The sequence below is a fragment of the Lagenorhynchus albirostris genome, chromosome 5, assembly GCF_949774975.1.
Source record: "Lagenorhynchus albirostris chromosome 5, mLagAlb1.1, whole genome shotgun sequence".
Classification (NCBI taxonomy): Eukaryota; Metazoa; Chordata; class Mammalia; order Artiodactyla; family Delphinidae; genus Lagenorhynchus; species Lagenorhynchus albirostris.
Genome location: NC_083099.1, coordinates 79,456,259 through 79,478,999, shown reverse-complemented (window position 1 = coordinate 79,478,999; position 22,741 = coordinate 79,456,259). Strand labels below are relative to the sequence as shown.

At 40.0% G+C, this 22,741-nt stretch overlaps 1 long non-coding RNA gene across 2 annotated transcripts; it reads right to left on the bottom strand.

Annotated features, from left to right (window-relative positions):
* Positions 1-7,072: 7,072 nt before the first annotated feature.
* Positions 7,073-22,053, bottom strand: LOC132520585 (uncharacterized). Of its 2 annotated transcripts, none has more exons than XR_009540576.1 (3): positions 21,908-22,053; positions 14,566-14,724; positions 7,073-7,867 (listed from the first exon to the last, which is right to left on the bottom strand). It is a non-coding gene; the product is annotated as an uncharacterized LOC132520585 (long non-coding RNA). The 2 variants fall into 2 exon arrangements; XR_009540577.1 differs by lacking the exon at positions 7,073-7,867 and adding an exon at positions 10,402-10,494.
* Between the last annotated feature and the right edge of the window lie 688 nt (positions 22,054-22,741).

Below are 22,741 nucleotides of genomic sequence, written 5' to 3'. Positions count from 1 at the left end.
GAACCCGTGTCCTCTGCATTGGCAGGCGGACTCTCAACCACTGCGCCACCAGGGAAGACCCAGTTTTATGCTTTTAAAAATGTGTATGTGTCTGTGATAAAAATAAACTGACGGGAATGTAATGTAAAATGAGAAAACATAATTCAAATATGATTCAGAAATAGAGTTAACGTCACAAATTGGTGAAATTAAGGGGGAAGAGATAGAAATAGTCTCAGTATTAGAGAATAAAGCTACCTGGTAGAAAGTTTTGGAGATATGTTGAGAGTGATGGGAGGATCCCCGCCCCCCCCATTGCTCATTATAAGAACCCTCTCTATCTCAGCTACCATGGGTGCATCTCTTTGTTGAAGCCAGGTGGGTCTAAATAAAGCAGCATCCCTCAACACTACAGTGGGCCTTGAAACTGTCCAGTGAGCTTGGAGAGTTTTGAAAACTCCCTGGGAGGTGAAGGAGCTTTGGTGGCTTGTGAACCTTCACAGTGATGGATGCAGTTGGGGCACCAGAAAGTGTAAAGGGAAAAGGAGACATGATGAGTTATCTAGGGAAAGGGAGATGGATTACAGGGAGTTGGGAAGAAACATGGCACACTTGCACACTTATCAAAACTTCACCATTGAGTCACTTTTGGGTCAAACTGACTGTTTCAGGATAAGTCTCCTGACTAGAGTGTTACTGAAAAAAAGGGAGACCAAATGAAGAGCAGGTCCTCCTTCAGCCACCCTGTCCAGGTTTCCTGAGGGCAGGAGCTGTGTCTATTTACCTTGGCACCACCCCTGAGGCATAGTAGACACTCAGTAAATAGTAAGTGAAGAAAATAAATGCATGAATAGGCTTTGGTATACCTGACTAGGATGGCCACTATTGCCCAACTGACTGCAGAAGAAACAAGAATAAGCTGAGTGAAGAATCCTTTCATAAACCATACTAGCCAGGAGGCAGTGTACTAAGTATATAAAGCGTGGGCTTTGGCTTTTATCACATATAGGTTTCAAATCCCACCTCTGGAAATCAAATTTCTCTTATTTAATCTTGATTTTGTTACTTAATCTCTTTAAGCCTTGATCTCATTATCTGATTATTATCTGTTTTGTGGGGTCATTATATGGGTTAAATCTAAAGAGTTCAGCTTAGTAGGTATGTAGCATGAAGTAAATAATCCATAAGTAGTGACTATTATTAGCAATAATAGTAATAGCAGTTATTGTTATAACTATTACCCTCTCCCCCTTTTTAGATCATGATCAGGGTAAAGATGAACAAAGTTGAGAACAACCTTTACTATGATGGCACAATTTACTGCATAAACCGTGGCTTTCTGTTCTGGGCCAGGCAGTGTTTGGGGGATTAGAATTTGAGAGGTTGGTGTGAACTCTCCTTGCCCTTGGTCTTGACATCCAAGATTTATGCCTATTACCCTGTCTATCTTCAAGTTATATATCAAGACCTCATCCCTCCTAAACTGGACTCCTACCTCCATTCCAGCTACCTCTGATGAAGCACTGCTTTTATTATTTCAAGCCATCTTTCTCCTACCTCTCCTAACCCCATGTCTCTTCATTATCAGATGAAGGACAATTGCTTATCCTGGCATGCAGGGTTTTGGATTATTACTATTGCTGAGTCACTCTCAGAGTGGTTTATCCAGTCTGGCCTGGGATGGTTTAAAGTTCTGCCATCTACCTACCAGCTGTAGTCCAAATATCAAACAACAGTTACTCTCTGTTCCAGGCAGCATTGAAGGCAGAGGGAGCTGTAATCTTTCAATCCATCATGAGGAGCAGTCCGCCTCTATGTTTACAGGAGCCTAGAGTGAATCTGCAGACAGTTTTGTAATTTAAGGTCTACAGTTTGGTTAGTAGCAGGTTCCTTCCTCTGCTTCAGTGTATTCTTGCTATAGAATTGACAGATCAGTATTAATTGGTAGATTAAGCTTTCCTCAATACCTTTCCCCAAATGAGTCTTTACTGAAGTATGGGCTCTCTTTATTTTGAAGATTCAAATAATGACATGATATTTTTGGATCTGGGTGTCTTTCAGTGAGAGATATAAAAGCATCCTCATGACTACTTCCATTGAATTCACTTCATGTAGGGGTTTTCTCACACCAGTTGAGGTGTTTTCCTTGGTGATTGTTTTGGGAATTTGAGTAGCTATGCAACTTTTATTTATTTTTAACATCTTTATTGGAGTATAATTGCTTTACAATGGTATGTTAGTTTCCGCTGTATAACAAAGTGAATCAGCTATACATATACATATATCCCCATATCTCCTCCCTCTTGCGTCTCCATCCCATCCTCCCTATCCCACCCCTCTAGGTGGTCACAAAGCACAGAGCTAATCTCCCTGTGCTATGCAGCTGCTTCCCACTAGCTAGCTATTTTACATTTGGTAGTGTATATACATCTTTTAAATTTTATCCACTTGTTCAGCCTATGTTCCATATTTGGGTTGTTTTACCTTTTCATAGATAGCTAGTCATAACATCAACTATAAACAAGCTAAAATACTTCTAGTCCCCAATTTATTCATTTGTAAATACTTATTGAGCACGTCTTATGTGTAAGAAGCTGAACTATGCATTAAAGATGTATATCCAAAAATAATGGCTAACATTTATTGAGTGTTTTCTCAGTGCCAGGCACTGTCCTAGAGGCTTTGTAGTCATTATTTTATTTAATTCTCATACTCATTCTGTAAGGTATTATCCCCATTTTACAGACAAGAAAACTGAGGTGTGGAAAAATTAAGTAACTTGCCACGTCACAGTTATGAAGGGGCTGGATACCAGCATAGTAGAATATGACTCCAAAGTTTATGATTTTGTTGAAATACAATCACTGCCTTCAAGGGATTTATAGTATAGTAACAGACTAAACATGAACCCATAAAATCCCAAATAATCCAATTTAAAATTGGGCAAAAAATCTATATACATTTCTCCAAAGAAGATTTGCAGATAGCCAATAAGTACATGAAAAGATGCTCAATATCATTAGCAAATGCAAATCAAAACTGAAACAGGAGGGAAGGGGGCAGGGCATTGAAAGAATGACATAGCCCAAGGACATGACATAAACTGATTAGAACCAAATGGGTCCAAGATGGCAGACAAGTCAACTTCCACTAGATCTTGAGCCTCAGTATACCTCACTGTAACACATCAGCACACTAAATGACCCACAGGCACCGTGACAGTTCCAAGACCAACCTTGATCAAAGAGTGGGCGGTGGCCCAATTCCTGGAAATGCCCGCCTCTTCCCAAAATAGCTGGAATACTCTTCTCACTCATTAGCCTATGAGATTACCCATCCCTATGAAAACTGAAAACCCCATACCCTGGTGCCTTTCTCACCTTCTGAGGTGGCCCACACTCTGTCTGTGGAGTGTGTTTCTATCTAAATAAATCCACTTCTTACCTATCACTTTGTCTCTCACCGAATTCTTTCTGCAATGAGACATCAAGAGCCTGAGCTTCATTAAGTCCTGAAACCAGGTGTGTGATCTCAGTTGGAAGACTGTGAGTTTTGGCCGGGTTCAAGTCCCAGCACATGGGTTCAAGTCCCAATCTGAGGTGCACGGTTTCAAAACCACAAAGAGATACCACTCACAGTTATTAGGATGGCTAAAACCAAAAGATAGATAATGAGTGCTCACGAGGATGTGGAGAAATTGGAACCCTCATACACTGCTGGTGGGGATGTAAAATGGTGCAGCCACTTCGGAAAACAGTCTGATAGTTCCTCAAAAGGTTAAAAAAATAGAATTACTGTATGACCCAGCAATCCCACTCTTAGGTATGTATCCCAGAGAACCGAAAAAAATATATCCAACAAAAACTTGTGCACAAATGTTCATAGCAGCATTATTCATCATAGCCAAAAAGTGGAAGCAAGCCAAATTTCTATCAACTGATGAATGGATTAAAAAACGTGTTTATCCATAAAATAGAATATTTAGCAATAAACATGAAGTACTGATATGTGTTACAACGTGGGTAAATCTTGAAAACATTATGAGAGAACACATAAGTGGAAGAAACCAGTCACAAAAGACCACATGATATATGATTCCATTTAAATGAAATGTCCAAAATAGGCAAATCTATAGAAACAAAAAATAGATCAATGTTTGTCAGGGGCTGGAGAGAGGGGGGAATGCGGAGTGACTGGTACAGAGTTTCTTTCTGGGGTGATAAAAATATTCTAAAGTTGATTGTGATGGGGGTCGTACAACTCTGTAAATATACTAAAACCATTGAATTCTACACTTTAACTAGATGAATTGTATGATATGTGGATTTTATCTCAATAAAGCTGTTATAAACCCAAAGCAATTAAAATATTAAGTAGCATTTGGTAACTGTCGAATAGAGGCCTAAACAAATACTATGAAAATTCAGAGGAAAGAGACCATTTCAGGCTCCTGCAGTTAGGAAAGCCTTCATTGGGTGGTGGGGTTTTGGTAGAGATGGGATGAGGCATACGAAATTGGAGAGAAAGAAACGAAGAAGGTATTTCTTGAGAAAGAATGGCAAAAACAAGAAGGAAAGCTTATGTCTGGGAAACGGTGAAGGGTCTGACGGCTGAGGTGCTTGGTGCTGGTGGTTTCGATAGCCTGGTATTGGTGTACTTTGGAGAATAATGGGAGAAAATATTTTAAATTGTAACTTTGCCCCCCAAATCTAAGGTGTACTGTTATTATTTTGTATAAAGGAAGGGTAATGCTTGAAATGATAAGCTGGTCTAGATCATGATGGGAGAGGTATGAATACCAGGTGAAGAGAGCATCTCTAGTTCTTTCCTTACTGGAAGCTCGAAATCCCATTTCCTTATTAGCTTGTGTAGACACGCATGAAAAACTCCCAGGCTTGGGGGAGTCTATGGAGTGTGGCACCTGTAGAAAGAGCTTTATATATGAAGACAAAGTATTCTTCCCCATTTCTCAAGACTGTAGTAACATCAGGATGTTTCTCCTCTGCCGCAGAGGGGAAATCAAATGTATTGGGTTGGCCGAAAAGTTCGTTCATCTTTTTCTGTAAGATGGCTCTAGTTGCACTTAGTTGTCTTTAACTTCATTCAAAACAATTTTGTTAGATTGTATGTGATAGCTGTCATATCAGCGTGCATTTAAAAAAAGACATCAAAATTGGTGAATTTTTGTGTAGCCATTTTCATTTTGAAAATGGAAGATAAAAAGCAACAATTTCAGCATACTATGCTTTATTATTTCAACAAAGGTGAAAATGAAACCAAAACGCAAAAAAAAAAGATTTGTGCAGTGTATGGAGAAGGTGCTGTGACTGATCGAATGTGTCAAAAGTGGTTTGTGAAGTTTCATGCTGGAGATTTAGGGTAGACCAGTTGAAGTTGATAGTGATCAAATCAAGACATTAATTGAGAACAATCAATGTTATACCATGTGAGAGATAGCTGACATACTCAAAACATCCTATCCAAATCAAGGGCTGAAAATCATTTGCACCAGCTTGGTTATGTTAATTGCTTTGATGTTTGGGTTCCACATAAGTTTAAGTGAAAAAAACCTACTTGACTGTACTTCCGAGGGCGATTCTCTACTGAAATGTAAGGAAAATGTTCCATTTTTAAAACAAATGTGTGATGGGCAATGAAAAGTGGATACTGTACAATAATGTGGAACAGAAAAGATCGTGGGGCAAGCGAAATGAACCACTACCAACCACACCAAAGGCAGTCTTCATCCAAAGAAGGTGATGTGTAAATGGTGGGATTGGAAGGGAGTCCTCTATTATGAGCTCCTTCCAGAAAACCAAATGATTAATTCCAACAAGTACTGCTCCCAATTAGACCAACTGAAAGCAGCACTCAACGAAAAGCATCCAGAATTAGTCAAGAGAAAACACATAATCTTCCATCAGCATAACACAAGACCGCATGTTTCTTTGATGATCAGGCAAAAACTGTTACAGCTTGGCTGGGAAATTCTGATTCATCCACCACATTCACCAGACATTGCACCTTCGGATTTCCATTTACTTCAGTCTTTACAAAATTTTGTCAATGGAAAAATTTCAATTCCCTGGAAGACTGTAAAAGGCACCTGGGACAGTTCTTTGCTCAAAAAGGTAAAAAGTTTTGGGAAGATGGAATTTTGAAGTTGCCTGAAAAATGGCAGAAGGTAGTGAAACAAAAGGGTGAATATGTTGTTCAATAAAGTTCTTGGTGAAAATGAAAAATGTGTCTTTTACTTTTACTTAAAAACCGAAGGCACTTTTTGGCCAGCCCAATAGACAAAGCCTCAAGCCCCATAACAGGAATTAGAGAAGTGATATGAACTGATCACAATTATTTCATTCCATTATGTTCCATTCCAGGGTTATTTTATTGAGCAACTGCATAAAAACTCTATGTTAGATGTTGTAGGAGCTTTCAAAAAAAAAAAAAAACGACATTCTTCAACAGTTCATGTTTGTGGGTGTAGCTTTAAGTTCACTTCGACATGTCATGGGTGTTGCCTTCACTCAACCACTAAAGATGATTAGAACTGAGAGGTTCTGGAGATGCAAAGGGAGGAACTAACTGCTTCATTAGCAGTCAGAAGAGGTCAGGGATCCAGATGCCTCTGGCACTGATCCCCAGCAGGAAACCTCCTGTTTATGTCTTTATCTTACTTGCCAAGTGTTCCCTCAAACCCTTGTCTGTAGTTCACCTGGGTTGCATGCTGAGTGTAAGAACTAGGGCAATCCAGTTGAGACCCAGACCCAGTAATTCATTTGCTGTGGTGATGGGAGAGGGAAAGGCACCCTAATAAAGAGCTGGCCACCACTGAACTTGAGCTTAAAGGTTAATCAGAAAGGTTTTAAACAGGAGACACAAGCCGTACTCATCCCTAAGAGGAAGAGAATAGAGAATAAATCTCATTTGCTCTCCTTCCTGTACCCTCACTCTCTGAACCGCATTATGTGTGTAAGTTCTGTCTGTCCATTTCATTATTTTTTCCAGTTATAAAGTATTTATTGTAATGTAAATGTAAAAGGTCATTACAGAAAATTCAGAGCTGTGTAATGAAAACAACTAAAATCACACATAATCTGACCATTCAGAAGTAGCCACTGCTGACGTTTTGGTGTATTTCCTCCCTTTTCTATGTGCACATATTTTTTCCCACAAAGTTGAAATTATGCATGTGTATAAACATACATTAAGTTTTGTATTTTGATTTTTCTCACTAAAAATTGTATAGTGAGCATTTTCCGTGTTATTATTCTCCAAAAATGTGACTTTTAAAAACTGCGTGTAGAATGATTCTCCAATATTGGACATTATGGTGTTCTACTAGTTCCGCTCTTCAGCCATAATGCCTTGCAAGCACTTTTTAGCCAACAAATATAGCCATTAGAAATATTAAATCTCACAAGGTTCTTTGCTGAGCTTTTGCTGCAACAGCTTGGTAATAACAGAATCACCAAGCCTTCTCTCTGGGGACTGCCACACAACCATCCCTCTGAAAGACATGCTGACTCCACCTCACTTGCTTCTCACCTGGCTGATCAGAGGGACCAGCTGTGATACAGGTAAGCTCTTTCAATAAATAGACTATTTGCGAGAAAGTGTTGGCCTTGATTGTGAACTGGAGAGTCAAATGTTGGATAATGTGACTGAAGTAGTTAGGTATCTACTCCAACTGTATGTGGTCCCTTTACACATGTGCCTCTATATCAAGCTAGTTCATAGTCTTCTCATAGTTTTTCCGTAGACGAGAGGTGAAAAGGGTACAAGCCCTGGAGACAATACCGGGCTGCACTGCTGGAATTTTCTGCTTTGGCATAGTTGATGCTCATCTTTAGTAGTGTATGAATTTCTTCTTTTTTTTTTCATTTTTCTGTTATAGAGTGAAAATTTGTAAGAATGTTACACCAAATTAAATTTAATTTAGTTAATGCATTAAACACGTATTGGGCCTCTACGACATATGGAACACAATGATGGACATATGAAAGACAAAGAGGACCTAGGCAGGCCCTTAGGGAACTTACAGTCTAGTAGGCATGATAAGATATGCACACACATAACTATAAAACAGAGTAGACCAGATTATAGGGATATTTTTAATGATGAAGAAATGCTCACAAAACAGTGTCAAGAGGAAAATTAAACTGGACACTAAACTGTATACAAATTTAGTTCTCTTAAAAAGTACACATACTGGGCTTCCCTGGTGGTGCAGTGGTTGAGAGTCCGCCTGCCGATGCAGGGGATGCGGGTTCGTGCCCCGGTCCGGGAAGGTCCCACATGCCGCGGAGCGGCTGGGCCCGTGAGCCATGGCCACTGAGCCTGCGCGTCCGGAGCCTGTGCTCCGCAACGGGAGAGGCCACAACAGTGAGAGGCCCGCGTACCGCAAAAAAAAAAAAAAAAAAAAAAAAAAAAAAATTACACATACTGAGTATGTGTACGTACTACCAAAATGGTAGCAGTGGTTGTCTGGATGGACTTAAAAGTGGTTGTAGTATTCTTCTTTATTCTTTTCCATTTTTCTAACATTTTAAAACAATGACTATGTGTTACTACTAGAATCATTAAAAAATACGCTCTATTAAATGTGTGAGAGTACTGCATAAAAGTACAAAATACAGTGGAATTATGGAGGAGCAAAGATTATATCTCACTGAGGTGGGGGAATTGGGAAGGCTTTAGGATTTATGTCTTTAATAATGATGCAAAACTTTCAATCTTGAAAATAGATAATGAAATTTCATTGAGTTGAAAAGGCATTTTATATTCCTACAACTTCTTATCTCTATGACATTTGACTACAGTCTCTATTGACTATCTGTAGCTCTAGTAGCTGCTATCTGGCATATTACCTTTTATATTTTTTATTATTTTAGATATGTCTTTAAAATTTTTTCCTACATATACCACAGAGAAATATTTTCTAAATCAGTAGTTGTTGTCAATCACTAGTCATATTCCTAGTCAGAGTATATACTTTTGGCAAAGAATCTTTCCACTTGTCCCAATGACCCCAGAAATGCTTTACTTGGACATCTGCTGGCAGGGGCTCCTCTATCCTCTTGTTCTTCTGAAGAATTCTGTATCTGTTAATATTCAACCCACAGAGCACATATTCTCCAGGGTCCAATAGGCCTCTAGGAAAGAGACTTATTGTAATATTCCACAAGCCATCTGCTTCATCGACCAGGAGCTTCCTGTTCTTTTGGTGGGCACCCTGGGTGATGGGACTTCCCATGGTATGTGGCGACAGTGCAGGGGTTTGTCAAGACAGAATTTAGGTGACGTGACAGGTTTCGGCTAACCTGAAAGATGAGTGTCTTTGTTCTGTGTGCCCCTGATGAATTATTTACCCTCTCTATGCCTTATTTTCCTCACTTATAAAATGGAGATAGTAAAAAAGAGAAAAAATGGAGATAATAATAGTGCCCATTTTATAGGCTTATTTTGAAGATTAAATTTGGCATTTGTTAACATTTGATCTATAGTAGCTATTATTATAATGTATCACGGACCTGGGGGATTGTGGAGTTTTATTTTTCTCCTTAACAGATTATAGGAAGAGGCAGAATTTTGAATGTTAAGTGAGTAGTGGAGGGCAGATGAGGGCGGTCGTGATGGGGGATGTGCCAGGCGAGGAGGCTTTGAACAGCACCATGACTCAGGGATGACACTGGTGGAACTTGAGGTGTGGGGGAGTAGTGAGAGATGAGACCAGAGAGGGAGGCAGCATCCAGACCATAAGATTGCCTTTACCTGCTGTAGATGTACATTTATGTCAGAGCTTCTTAAAGGGGCTGACTGTTCCCCGATACCTTTCTCCCACCGCCTCCAGAGATGTCCCAGGCTTGTTAGTACCATTTCCATTAATGTGCAGCCCTGGCAGGGCAGACGTGTTTAGTACTGTCTCTTGGTTATTTTTCTCTGTTTGGGGAAGCATCGCTCCATAACTTCCCAGATACATCTGTATATCTACTAGTTATATCTCCCCCACTGCTGACTTTCCCCAAGCAACATCCAGAAAGGTCAATGACAATTGCTTGGGAAGCTGTCACTGATCCCTCAAACATCATGTCAGGGCTAAGTCTGATCCAGATGAATTCCAATGTGACTCACCTCTAGAGATAGATTTGCATATTACAGAAATAGAGCTCCAGGTTCATATAGCAAGTCAAACAAATCTGCATAGAATCAGCCCGGGTGAACTTGACTCAGTGGACAATCCCACACAGAATGTTGAAGTGCTGGAAGCCTCTGTCTGCTAAGAGTGCATCTGGTGGGCGTGGAGTCTGGTGGTGGAGCCTGTTGGTGGGGCCTTCCTTGGACCCAGCAGCGTTGTGCTGCTTCACACTGTTTCTCAGCTGAAGCAAATTTTCTCCCTTTCTTTTTGTTCCTTACAGAATGTCTTTCTTTTTGGTGACTGTCAACATACTTCTACTTATTCATAATGTAGATGAGTCACTTTTCAAAAAATCTTTGTGGGTATTTCTGAGAAAACTTTGGGGATAGTGAGGGAAATAGTGATTTGGAGATTAAAAAAAAACAAGCAAATTACTTAATCTCTCTGAACCTCAGTCTTTTCATTTTTTTTAGATGGGAGTAACAATGTTATATTTGTTTAACAGGAAATGGTGAAGACAGATGGGCAAATAGACCCAAATTGTAAAGCATTCTTGTTTATTCTATTTTCATGTTTTTAAATGAGAAAAGCCTTCCCACCCCCACTGCCAATTTGAATTGCCCATTTGAGGCCATATCTGGATAACTACACTTATTCACATCTATAATTTGAACTCCCCCAATTAAAAAAAATCTAGACAGTCCTCCCCACTTCAAGTGCCTGATTAGTGCTGATTCAGAGTATAGCATCACAGAATATTTGAGAGCAGGTCTGTCCTGAAAAATCTGGATGGGCAGTCAACACAGAGTTTGTATAATTTTTATACTCATTTCTTCAAAAATGTTGAGATGAATAGTATATAGATGTTGATAATGTTAATGTAATTCAGCTAGCCAAAAATATATATGCAAAAATTTCTTTAAAAAAAAATATCCCAAACCTGCAATATAACTACTCAAAAAGTGGTCAAACACATTAATCGGTTTTAGGTATATGCAGTGTCTCAGAGACATATGGCAGTTCTGCCAGTCTCTTAAAGCTGGCAGAAGCTGGAAGGCATCCTCAGGAGATGCATCCAGAGATCTACTTAGGAGTTAGTGCAAGGCCTGGTCCACCCAGATTATATTTACTGGCTCTTTTCTTTTGATGCTTGGTTCCTCTGTGTGTGTGTGTGTGTGTGTGTGTGTGTGTGTGTGTAGAAGGGAGCAGTAAGGCAAAGTGAGATGGTAATCCACTCATAGTTAGGAACAACCCAATCAAACAGATTAAAGGAATGGGTATATATGTAAGTGAGAAAGAGAGAGCTGTGTTAGTTCTAATAATATCTTATATTTTATAGCAATAGTGACAACCTAATACTAGGTGCTAGGTACTATATTAGGTGCTTTAGATGTAGTATCTTTCTATAGTTTTCAAAGTGTTTTCCCATATTATTAACTTTTTGCTGAGCTTTTGCCTCAGCTTCTTAGGCCTTGGGAAGCTAAAGATACAAAGGTCTAGAAATAATACAGATTGAAATAGACAAAAGAGTTATTCAGATTCAAGTAGGACCATCTGCAGACACATCACTCAGAAGTTGGCTTTTATATTAACAATTACATCATTGGCAGATCCTGTTTCATGATTCATTGGCTAGAGTCTTTGGATTCCTGAGTCTGAGATCCTTTCCCATGGGGACAGAAAGTGTACAGCTGTAGCAAGACCTCCTGGATATAAACTGAAAAGCTAGAATCAAGGACCTCTCATATTTTTATGAGAGAGTTTGGGAAGAGGGGCAGTTTACTAAGGTATCCACCCATCTGGTCCACTCCTTCTGTCCCTCTGGAAAATGACTAAACCATGTCATATAAAAACAATCCCTAAGATCCCAAGGTATTTCATAACAGCCCTGGGGCAGGTGTTCTTACCCTAATTATACATAAGGAAACTGTAACATAAGAGAGATTAAGTGACTTGCCCAATTCCAAATGACTAATAAAGAAAACTTAGAACTAGAACTTGGATTTACAAATCTACCAAGATTTTTTTGTACCTGTAATCCACTGCTTCTTGATTATAACCACGTCAGACAAATAACAATCTGAGCAGGAAAGCACTTAGTTTTTTTGGTATGCAAATCCATCCTTCCAAAGGGTGGACAAGTTGTTTCTCCCTGCCTCCTTTTTTTCCATTGTCATCTGTCTTCCTTTATATTCATTCAGTCATTTATTTCATCAGTCATTTTTTCATTCATCAAACTTAGAACGAGTGCCTACTGTTAGAAGACAGAACCCAGTTCAGATGGAGGGCTCTGGAGCCAAACTGTCTGGGTTTGAATCATAGCCCTATTTCTCACTAGCCGTGTGTCCCTGAACAACTTACTTCACCTCACTCACTGTGCCTTGGTTTTCCCAGTAGTACATTGAGAATAATAGCAGTACCTACCTCGGTGTTAGTATACAGATTAAATGAATTAATTCAGGAAAAGCTCTTTGAATACGCCTAGGACATTGAAAAACTTAAATGTTACCCAACGTATTAGTTAGAGTTCTCCAGGGAAACAGAATAAAATCTATATAAAGAGATCAAGTGATTATGGAGGTGAGAAGTCCCCAGAACTACAGTGTTGACCAAGCTGGAGACCCAGGAAAGCCCATGGTATATTTCCGGTGCAAGTCCGAAGGCTCACGACCCAAGAAGAGCCTATATTTCAGTTCAAGTCTGAGCAGGAAAGGACCAAAGTCTCAGTTCAAACAGCTGGGCAGGAAGAGTTCCCTATTACTCAAGGGAGGGCTGGTCTTTTTGTTCTTTTCAGACCTTTAACTGATTGGATGAGGGCCCCCCACATTGGAGAGAACAGTCAACTTTACTCAGTCTACTGATTCAAATGTTAATCTCATCTAAAAATCTCATCTCATCACAGACATGCCCAGAATAATGTTTGACCAAATATCTGGGTACCCAGTGACCCAGTCAAGTTGACATAAAATTTACCATTACACCTGATGTTTTCTTACTGTGTCAAGTCCTGTGCTAGGCACTGGTGAAACAGGGTGGTTAAGATATGGTCTCTGCCCTCTGTGTACAGTCTATACCCAGCGCCATCATTAGCCATGTGGTTGCCACTGCTGAAATGAGCAGATTGCATCTATTATTCAGCTGGAATGTCCCCTACCAGATGTCTCTCTGGCTGCTCTTTGCTGGGCTGATGGCTTAGAAGCTTCCTTGCCTATTAACTTTCACCATTTGGGTTTTCCTTGGTGCCTCACGTATTCCTTTCTTCTATTTGATCTCACCTCATTATATCAAACAATATCCTTACTTAGGCTTATATGATAAGTTCTTCCTTTAGGATGCTTCTTACTTGCATAGTGTCTCTAGGAGAAAAAAAAGATGGAGTCCCTACTTTCATAATGCAGAAGTTTCATTATTCTGTCTTACTCAAGTTGGGAATTTAATAAGTCTTTTAGGCTCAAAAGTTTGATAACTATGACCCAAAAGGTTCTTTTTAAATTCTGAGACGTCTTGTTTCTTTCTGTTGTGCTAACAGTATCTTACTTTGTGACCCCAAGCAACATTGCTCCCTGGGTTTCAATTTTGTCTTTTAGTAGCAGAGACACTTAACAGAAGAATTCTTACTTGGAAGTCCCATTTATAAATTAAATTATAGAGGGATTTTTCTGATTGAAGTGATAAAGGAATACAGATCTCACTGATTTGGTCTTTTACCTGGCTGTCAATGAGGTGGGCTTTGGGGAAAATAGTTTGGAAAGATTGAATCAAATGACCTCTAAGCTTTCTTTCAGCTCTAATATATCAGGATTCTATTCTAGGTCATGATTCTATGAACGGTACATAGTGCAATGGCTCTATTCCCCATAGCCCTCAGCCCCTTCTGTTGATAACTCTGCCCAGACCAGTAGATATTTGTGGCAGGTAGAATAGACTGACTTACTGAAATTCTATTTTTGCCTTTTTAACATGCCTTCCTGAACTGCTGAGACTACAGAGTAAAAAACTGTATTTCCAAGATTCCTTTGTATTTTGGGTTCTGGAAATGACGTAGGCTCTGCCAATCAGATACATTTGCTAAAGGACCAAGTTAGCAACTGATTTAAGTGAGGAGAATGGTGATAGTGCATGAGGCATCCTTTCTGTTCCCAGTGTGAATCTAGCAGGTGCAGTTTGACTCTGGAGCCAATACCTGCAGTGACAACTTCGTGATTTACCAGCTTCCTGATGTGGCAGAGGCAGCAGTTCCACTGGCAGACCAGCTCAGCCTGTTGTTCTGAGCATAATTCAGGGAAGGACTTAATACATAAGACATTGCACGTCTTACCTTCCGTGACCTTCTTTGGGCTCATTCCTCTAGGCTCCCCATGATTTTGTAAATGTCTAATTCCCTGTACTAAACCTCTTTCTGTTTGACATAGTTAGAGTGATTTATTTTATCTGTTATTAAACCCTACCTGATGCAGTGTTCACTGGTCTTTACAAATACTTTGTTGACTTCATTTCTTCTTTGACATCCTCAGTGTCTATAGAAGAGTTGCGGGCCCATCCTTTCACTGATGTTACCCTTTCCTGTCATTTCTCCTTTGTGGAGGGCACAGAAAATCTTGAGTTTCCTTGGAAGAGAGAAGACATAAGACAGGAGTATGAGGTAGAGGATGATAAAGAATATTACCAATTTTTTAGGTACTATGATTTTTTGGAAGTTTTCTCGAAGCTGGTTTGCCAGTTTAGCAGTAACACAGAGCAACTAGAGGACCAAAACTCCTTGTATGAGGGAAAAGTCTCCATGGATTGGGAGGAAATTTCTGAGTGGACTCTATCACTCTTATCAAGAAATGTGGATTTCATGGATGAAGCTATCTACAAATGCTCAGCCATCACACCAAATGGAAGAGGCAAAAGTACAATTAAGCTAATAGGAGAAGGTAAGGGAATTTATTGGATTAACTTGGTTTCAAGCTCTGTTTCTGTTCACAAAGATAAACTACACGTTTTCTCTTCTTGTGTTCTCACTTTTTCTCTTCTACTCAAATCATTACAGGTACTTCTTATTCCCATTATGAGAGTCAGGTATTTGGAATGTCAATTCATCTTAGCTAAAAATATTGCTCTGAACCAAAGGTGTTAATCTGTACCTGACTACATCATTCATTCATTCAAACAAGCAAACAAAACATAAAAAAAAAAAAACACCAAAATCCAAAACCCTGGTCCTATCCCAAACTTACTAAACAAATTGTAAGACTGAAAAACCAAAAGACTCCTACATGAAAACTCTGAGATATGATGTGTGATTTGGTGAGAAGAGAGCCCTGTGCTGGGAGTCAGGAGGCCCAGGTTCTAATTGTGTGACTCTGGACAAACCATTTAGATTTTCCAGGTTTCATTTTCTCACTATTAAAATGTAAGATTGGACGGGACCAGTGGATCTCCATAGTGCCCCAAGGATCCTCACCTTTTTCAGGATGACATGGGGAGTGGTCTTTTCCTCATCAGAGATCTCACAAAGGTGGAGGGAGGCATGGCAGAATTCCTCTGGGTAGGAGTTGGAAGAGATGCCAGGGGGGTGCTGAGAGTCATTTTCCTTCTATGATCCTCAGCAGGGCTATCTGAGTGCAGCAGAGAGTCTGAAATGAACCCCCTCATGTAGAGGAAGGTTCCAAAAATAAAGACAGCAGCGGTAGATGAGACCTGGAGGGCAGGCATATGTGTGTATCCTGATATTCTCTCGCTGTGCCTGGATCAAAACTTTAACTACGGTGAACCTCAAGATGTGTTGCCTACATAAGGGTTAATGTAAAAACTCAGGGCAAGATTTCTGCTAGCCTGATCCTCTTGGGGCTGGAATTAAAAAAGGAACTAATTGTTTTGTTATTTTTTCCAACCAGACTCTGAAACGCCCCAGGTGCGGTTTGATAAGATTAATGATGAGGATGTGGCCACGTGCGTCTCCAGGGGCTGGTACCTCACGCCCAGTGTGACCTGGCTGGATCGGGCAGAGAGGGACCTCAGCAACCACAGTACCGTGGAGGTCCTGGAGGAGCAGATGAATGGCTTCTACCGGGTGTTCTCTGTCCTGAAATACCCGGTCAAGTTAAATGAGAAATATGTCTGCCACATAACAGAGACAGATGTGAACAACCAGCCCTTCAGAATCATCTGCAAGTACCCAAGTAAGTGAGTTAAAGCAGGGTGTATTTCCCCACAAAGAAGTCATTATTCAGTAATATTTACCAAATGCCAAATGTATCAGGCACTTCTGGGCACTTTGGAGATTTAAAGAAACACAGGAAGAGAAGGTTGTAGCTTGGGGCAAGAGAAGGTGGGGAGGTGGGAGTTTCTCTGTGTTTGAAAAAAGACCACACTTCAGGAACTTACAGCTTTCATCCCAATCGATGTGTCTGTTCCTATTGGTAAGGCTTCTCTCCCTCTGCTACGGGCGTCAGCTTTATGATGTGACAGGCTGAATAAGCATAGCTGCCCTTTATCAGTCTCTTACCATGTGCCTGGCACTTTACATACGTCATATTAAGTCCTTGCCTCAACCCTGCAAGGTAGTTGTTATTGCTGTCCCCCTCCTGTGTGAGGGAAGCAAGACGGCAAAGAATTTGACCAAGGACATGGCTATAAGCACGTGAGTTAGAATTCAAATCCGTTCTTTCTGAATCCAAAGCTCATATACTTTATTTTCTTACACCACCCAGCATTTATGTATCTAAGATTATACACTCCATGAACAGATTTAAGTCATCTAAGTCTTGTCCCAAGACTGCGAATCCCTCACAGGCAGGAGCCATGTTCCTCTATCCCTCTTTTCTGGCTCCTGATACACAGCAGGCTCTTGGAATAGGTGGTGTTAGCTCTTAGTTTTTGAGTCTCATCGTCATGGCCCCAGAGATGCAAAATAACCTTGAATCTTGAAATGGAAACGCACAACTCTTGTTCCTTTTCTCAGGACACATCAGGAGCATCTTCCTCCCTCCTCCCCCTGCAGGCTCAGATCTAATAAGCAGACTCTGCAGTCATTCCTTGGCCTGGGATGTATTCTTTCCGGTGTATACTGGAATGCGGTGGGATCTGGTGACTGATGGTATCAGTTCCTCTGACATGTATCTCAGTCCCACAAACCTAACAGACACAGTAGTATAGTCTATTCCAAAGCCCTGGGCCTATTTTGCTTCTGTATTTCCCCTCTCTCTGAAAGTTGGTGGGAAATATCCCATTCACTTCCCTTTTCTCTTTTTGCTTCTGTCATTGTTCCCCTAACAATAGTGTTGAATTAATGAATGAGTACACCAGGATTCTGCCTTAAAAATGAAGGAGAGTTACTAATGGTGAATGAGTTATTTGTGGGCTACTGCTCTTAGGAGGAACAGAGAGAACTCATTTTTCACGACTGTTCCTTCCTGTGTGACTTTCAGGAATGCATTGTAGCTGAATGCAGGTTTGCCTCTAATATAAAACTCCAGCCTTCCATGCTTGCTTTCTTTTTTACAGGGAGAAAGTATCCCCGTACATATGACTACTATTAAGAGATTTGAATAACATCTGCCCGAGGACCAAACTGTCTTGCCTTTAGCCACTGGAGCTCCTGGTTTTCTCTTGTGGACTATATTCTCTTTGTCTTAGGCACCTACCTGTCATAAACCTAAAAGATAAGGAGGTAACAGGTCCAGTGTACTGGATGTTGACTAAAACTATAGGAGCATCCCTATTTTGTCTCTCTTAGGTCTGTATATTTATAAAGTCTTGTTTCTTTATCTCTAAGTCTCTTATTTATAAGATTTACTTTTATTTGACCTCATGCCTCTCATATGTCAAGTTCTCTGAATAAAATTTTAAAATCTTTACTGTGAGATGAAAGATGACCAAAAACCTGATGAACTTTCTACTCTGTGTATGTTTCATTGATGTGGTGCTGCAGTGACAGACGATTTGTTGGAGACTTCAGGGCAGAGCAGGATTTCTCTAAGCCAGATTTTTTGGGTTTTGGTATCGATATTATTACATGGGCACTTTGCTGATACGAAGTTGAGAGAGACATCTTCCTAAAACTGATTATGAATGGGAATCACTATATCTGTAAAAGCCTTCTTTTACATAGCATAACTGAGCAAAGGCTATGGAAATCTTGGAAAGTCAAAGAAGGTGAGACTCACTCTTGAACGTTTCTGATTTGCCCAACTGATTTCAGAGTCTTTATTATTCCTAAAACTCACCTTCCAAATCTCTCCTATCTCTATACTTTCTGAACAGAATCTCCTCCTTTGTTCCTTTTGGAAGGGGGTGGGGGTGATATCTGTCCCGGGCCTTGTAGGAATCAAGCTTAGGTTATGGGAGAGAGGAGAAAAAGGCATGTAAGAGAAAAGGGAATTCAGAAAATCATCCAGGAGCCAGAGATTTTAATTGGGTTAAAACCCAAATTTTTTGAATTACTGGACTCAGGTGATAAAATAATTTTGGAGATAAGACATATATCTGCCTCTAAAACGTCCACATAGAATGTCACAAAAAGAAGGCATCTCAGAGAGGTTTACTGGGCCAGACCTCTGAGGTGTATGCTGGAGGTTGCTGGGGTCCCACACCGGCTGGCATGACTCCTGGATGCATCGTTTCTGGGGAAACCAAGTTGGATTGTGGATCACGCCTCGGGGAACTTCAGAGGCCCGGCCTGATCCGCACTCACTTAAGAGTGAGAAGACGTGCAGACAGTTATTAGAACTAAATGAAAAAACTTATTAATTGCTTATACGTGCTCAGCAGTTACATAATTAGAGAACACGAATGAGGAATTAATGGCTCATGTGGATGTAATAATTTTTAAAATAAAGGGAAAGACGGTGGCAAAGTAGAATGAGTATGAGAGGGACCCGGGTTTGAATCCTCACTCTGTTCTTTGCAAATTGTGTGGTATTACATAAATTCCTTAAACTTTACAAACTTTCTGTTCCTTATCTGTAAAATATCTTTTTCACCAAGTCATTGTGAGTTATAAGAATGTATAATAGAAAATAATTGGTGATAATTTGACATTTACACAGCACTTTCTATGTGCCAGAGACTATTTGAAAAAATTATATACATTAGCTCATTGAATCCTCGAAAGAAGAACAAAATGAGGTAGGTACTCTTGTTATGCCACTTTAAAGAGGAAACTGAGGGACTTCCCTGGTGGTCCAGTGGTAAAGAATCTGCCTTCTAATGCAGGGGAGGTGGGTTTGATCCCTGGTCAGGGAACTAAGATCCCACATGCCACGGGGCAACTAAGCCCATGTGCCACAACTACTGAGCCCACGCTCCTCAACTAGAGAGCCCGTGTGCCGCAAACTACAGAGCCCGCACACCACAACTAGAGAGAGAAAACCCGCACGCCACAACTACAGAGAGAAAACCCGCACGCCACAACTACAGAGAGAAAAGCCTCACGCCACAACTCGAGAAAAGCCGCACGCCACAACTCGAGAGAGAAAAGCCGCACGCCACAACTCGAGAGGAGAGTGTGTGCCGCAATGAAGAACCTGTGTGCCACAACAAAAGATCCCGCATGCCTCAACGAATATCCCACGTGCCGCAACTAAGACCCGATGAAGCCAAAAAAATTTAAAAAAAAAAAAAAAAAAAGGAAACTGAGACACAGAGAGATTAAATAACTCCTGGAATATAAAGGGCAGAGGCAGAACCAGGATATAAACTCAGGAAGCCTGGTTGTTAAACATTACATGATATCGTCTCTCAGTAAGTTATCAGTCACAATAAGAACAATGTTATGATACAGATAAATTAGAAAGAAGTTGAAACATGAAACTAAGAATGGCATTTATGAAAGACAAAGAATATATAAAGTTATAAATATTACTGGCTGCCAGCTTTAACTATGGAGTCTAGTGGAAGGATTTTGGAGCAAGCATTTTGTTTTGAGTTGTCACTGCTCCTTGGAAAATGACAAATTCTGCTAACTTATATAATTTAAAATGAGGCAAGGCACTAGAAGGATAAAGTCCCTTCTCTTTTGGCGGCAGAAATTTCCTTTCATCATCCTCTTGACAATTTTATACAGGTTTCCTGGTTAAATATTTTATTCTTATCCATTAACAATCTTGCCTCTTATTTTCCTGGCAATATATTATTTTTACAGACCCTAACACGGTCAAGTTTCCTAAGTTTCTTATCTGACCACATCAGGTCAGTTGAGACCTGTGCATTCCAGTGATCAGATCAGGGTGCATTTCCTGTTCCTTTCTCCTAAATTCATTTAACCCGTTTTCCAGCAAGTTGTGTTACTCCATTCCATACATTCATGGTGTTTCCTTCTCAGTTTTGACCTCTCTATAGAATCCATGGTACCATTTCCCATCTGAACTCTCTACATGCTATGTTTTCATCTATGAATCCAACCCATTGTACCATTTTTCTAACTGTGTACACTGTTTGTTAACGATGCCACAAGGAAGCAGGAGAAATACACGTACCCAGAGTTTCTCAAAAGGGTTCTGTCTTTATTATGGACCTTCCCAACTCAACATTTTCTTTTTTTTCTCACTTGATATATTCTCCATAGGCCATCTTGTCTACACAAAGGAACACTATCTCCATACTGTCTATTCCAAGATCTTTATCTCCAGCCCAGATCTCTTCCAAAACCTTCCTATCCAACTACTCATACCTCCAAACTCAGATTCAACCTGTGAAAAACTGAATTCATCATCTCCCATTCCTTCCTCCTTTCCCCAGCCAACTGGTTTCTCCTGCTCTCTTACCAACGCTAGAAAATGGCACCATTATCTACCAAGTCTTCCAAGCTGGAACCTTAGGGTCATTCATGACCATTACCTCCTCCTTAACTCCCATAGCTAGTCATTAGCCAGCTCTTGTCAATGTTACCTCATTAACCTTCTATTAATCCCCACTGCCATTATCTTAAAATTCAAGTCACCATTATTTCTCACCTCATTCCTGAAGTAGCCTTCTAGCTGGTCCACTACTGCCAGATCTTGCCACCCTCATGACAAAGGGCTAATAATAATACATGAAGAACTATTATAAACCAGTAAGCAAAGGCCAGCAACCAACAGAAAATGAACAAAGGTAATGGAAGAAAAGAACAAGGACCAATAATTCACGAAAAGATGCTCAATCTCACATAAGGAATAATAAAATAATTAAAAATAAGTCAATGAGTTACCATTTTTCCTCTGTTAGACACCCCAAAGTTTGAAGACACAGTGCTTGCAAAAATTTGGGAAAATAGATATGTTCAGTGTATGTATTTTTGGTGCAATTGTAGGTAAATGCATGCAATCTCTTTGAAGGACAAGTGGCAATTATAAGCAAATTTATAAGTGTACACACCCTCTAAGAGGATGAATTTTTTTCACTGTATTTTCTTTGATACAATTTGAATTTTTTCTTTTACCATGTGCATGTATTAGTTTATCAATAAGAAATGTGTTAAATAATTTTTAAAAGTGAACTCCTATTGACAGGAAGACCTCTCATTCAGACAGCAACATGATACTTCCTAGTTACTTCATGAATCAGCCTTCAGCAGCAGTAGCCCAGGGTTTACGTTCTTCATGTCTTCCACCTATGCTACATTTACTCCAGGGCTCTGAGGGCATCTGCTTAGATCTACTCGTTCAATAGACTTTTTTTACTCCCTCCTCCCTCTTATTTCAGAAGTAATTTAAGAGGACTGTTGGGGACTTGACACAGGCACTCCAAAACTAAAGTTAATCACGGTAATTTGTTCTAATTTACAGAGCTCATAATGTTACATTTTGATTATAGGAAACTTACCTTCTAAATTATGTTTCTTTCAGGCTCTTTTAATTCATTTTCATTTCCTGAACACATGCATACTGTAATAGCAGGAGAAGTGCTCCCAGAGCATGGTAGAAGGTTGGGAGAGGCCAGCCAGCATTTAAAAGTGGTTGTGGACAAGGTACCCTTCAAATTGGGTTTAAGAATTCTGAGAATGAAAGTTTAAAGAATCAAACGGTGATTAATGAGATCAGTAATTTGTAGCAATAACACAACCAGAGATGACATTTTAATATCTGATTAGCATTTGAATAATACTCCAAATCCAATCAAGGTGACCTGGCTATAATTTGAGAGAAGCAAGACTTCTATACATTATGACTAAAATTAAGAAAGCTTAAACCAACTGTAATGAGTTCTCTTGGAAGACAGAATTAATTATTGCTGGTGGGGAGTACATGATATCTGTAAGAATCACTTGGACAGGGAGATGGAGAACGAGTATTGGTCATGTGTCTCCAAGATAGAGCAAAGCAGAGGGTCTTAACTAGCCAACATTCAGTCCACTTGGAAATGCTTATCCCTATGGTATACACGTGTACCTGGTAAACAGCCACTAAGATTATCCTACCAGATCTTCACATGCTCCCTGTGCCACCTTCCCAGGTTTGTTTGGCTTCTCATACAGGTTTACCTGCAGCCAGCCTCACCCGATGCCATTCAGTCTCATAAGGTCCATGGCAGTTTTTGGAGTCATTTAGTTTAACCTCTACCCAATACTGTTCCCTGACTTCTCATTACTTCCTACCCAGACCCACCATTGGTGATTCTTTTAAATAAACTTGTTCTATCAGTCCTTGAGTAAACCTT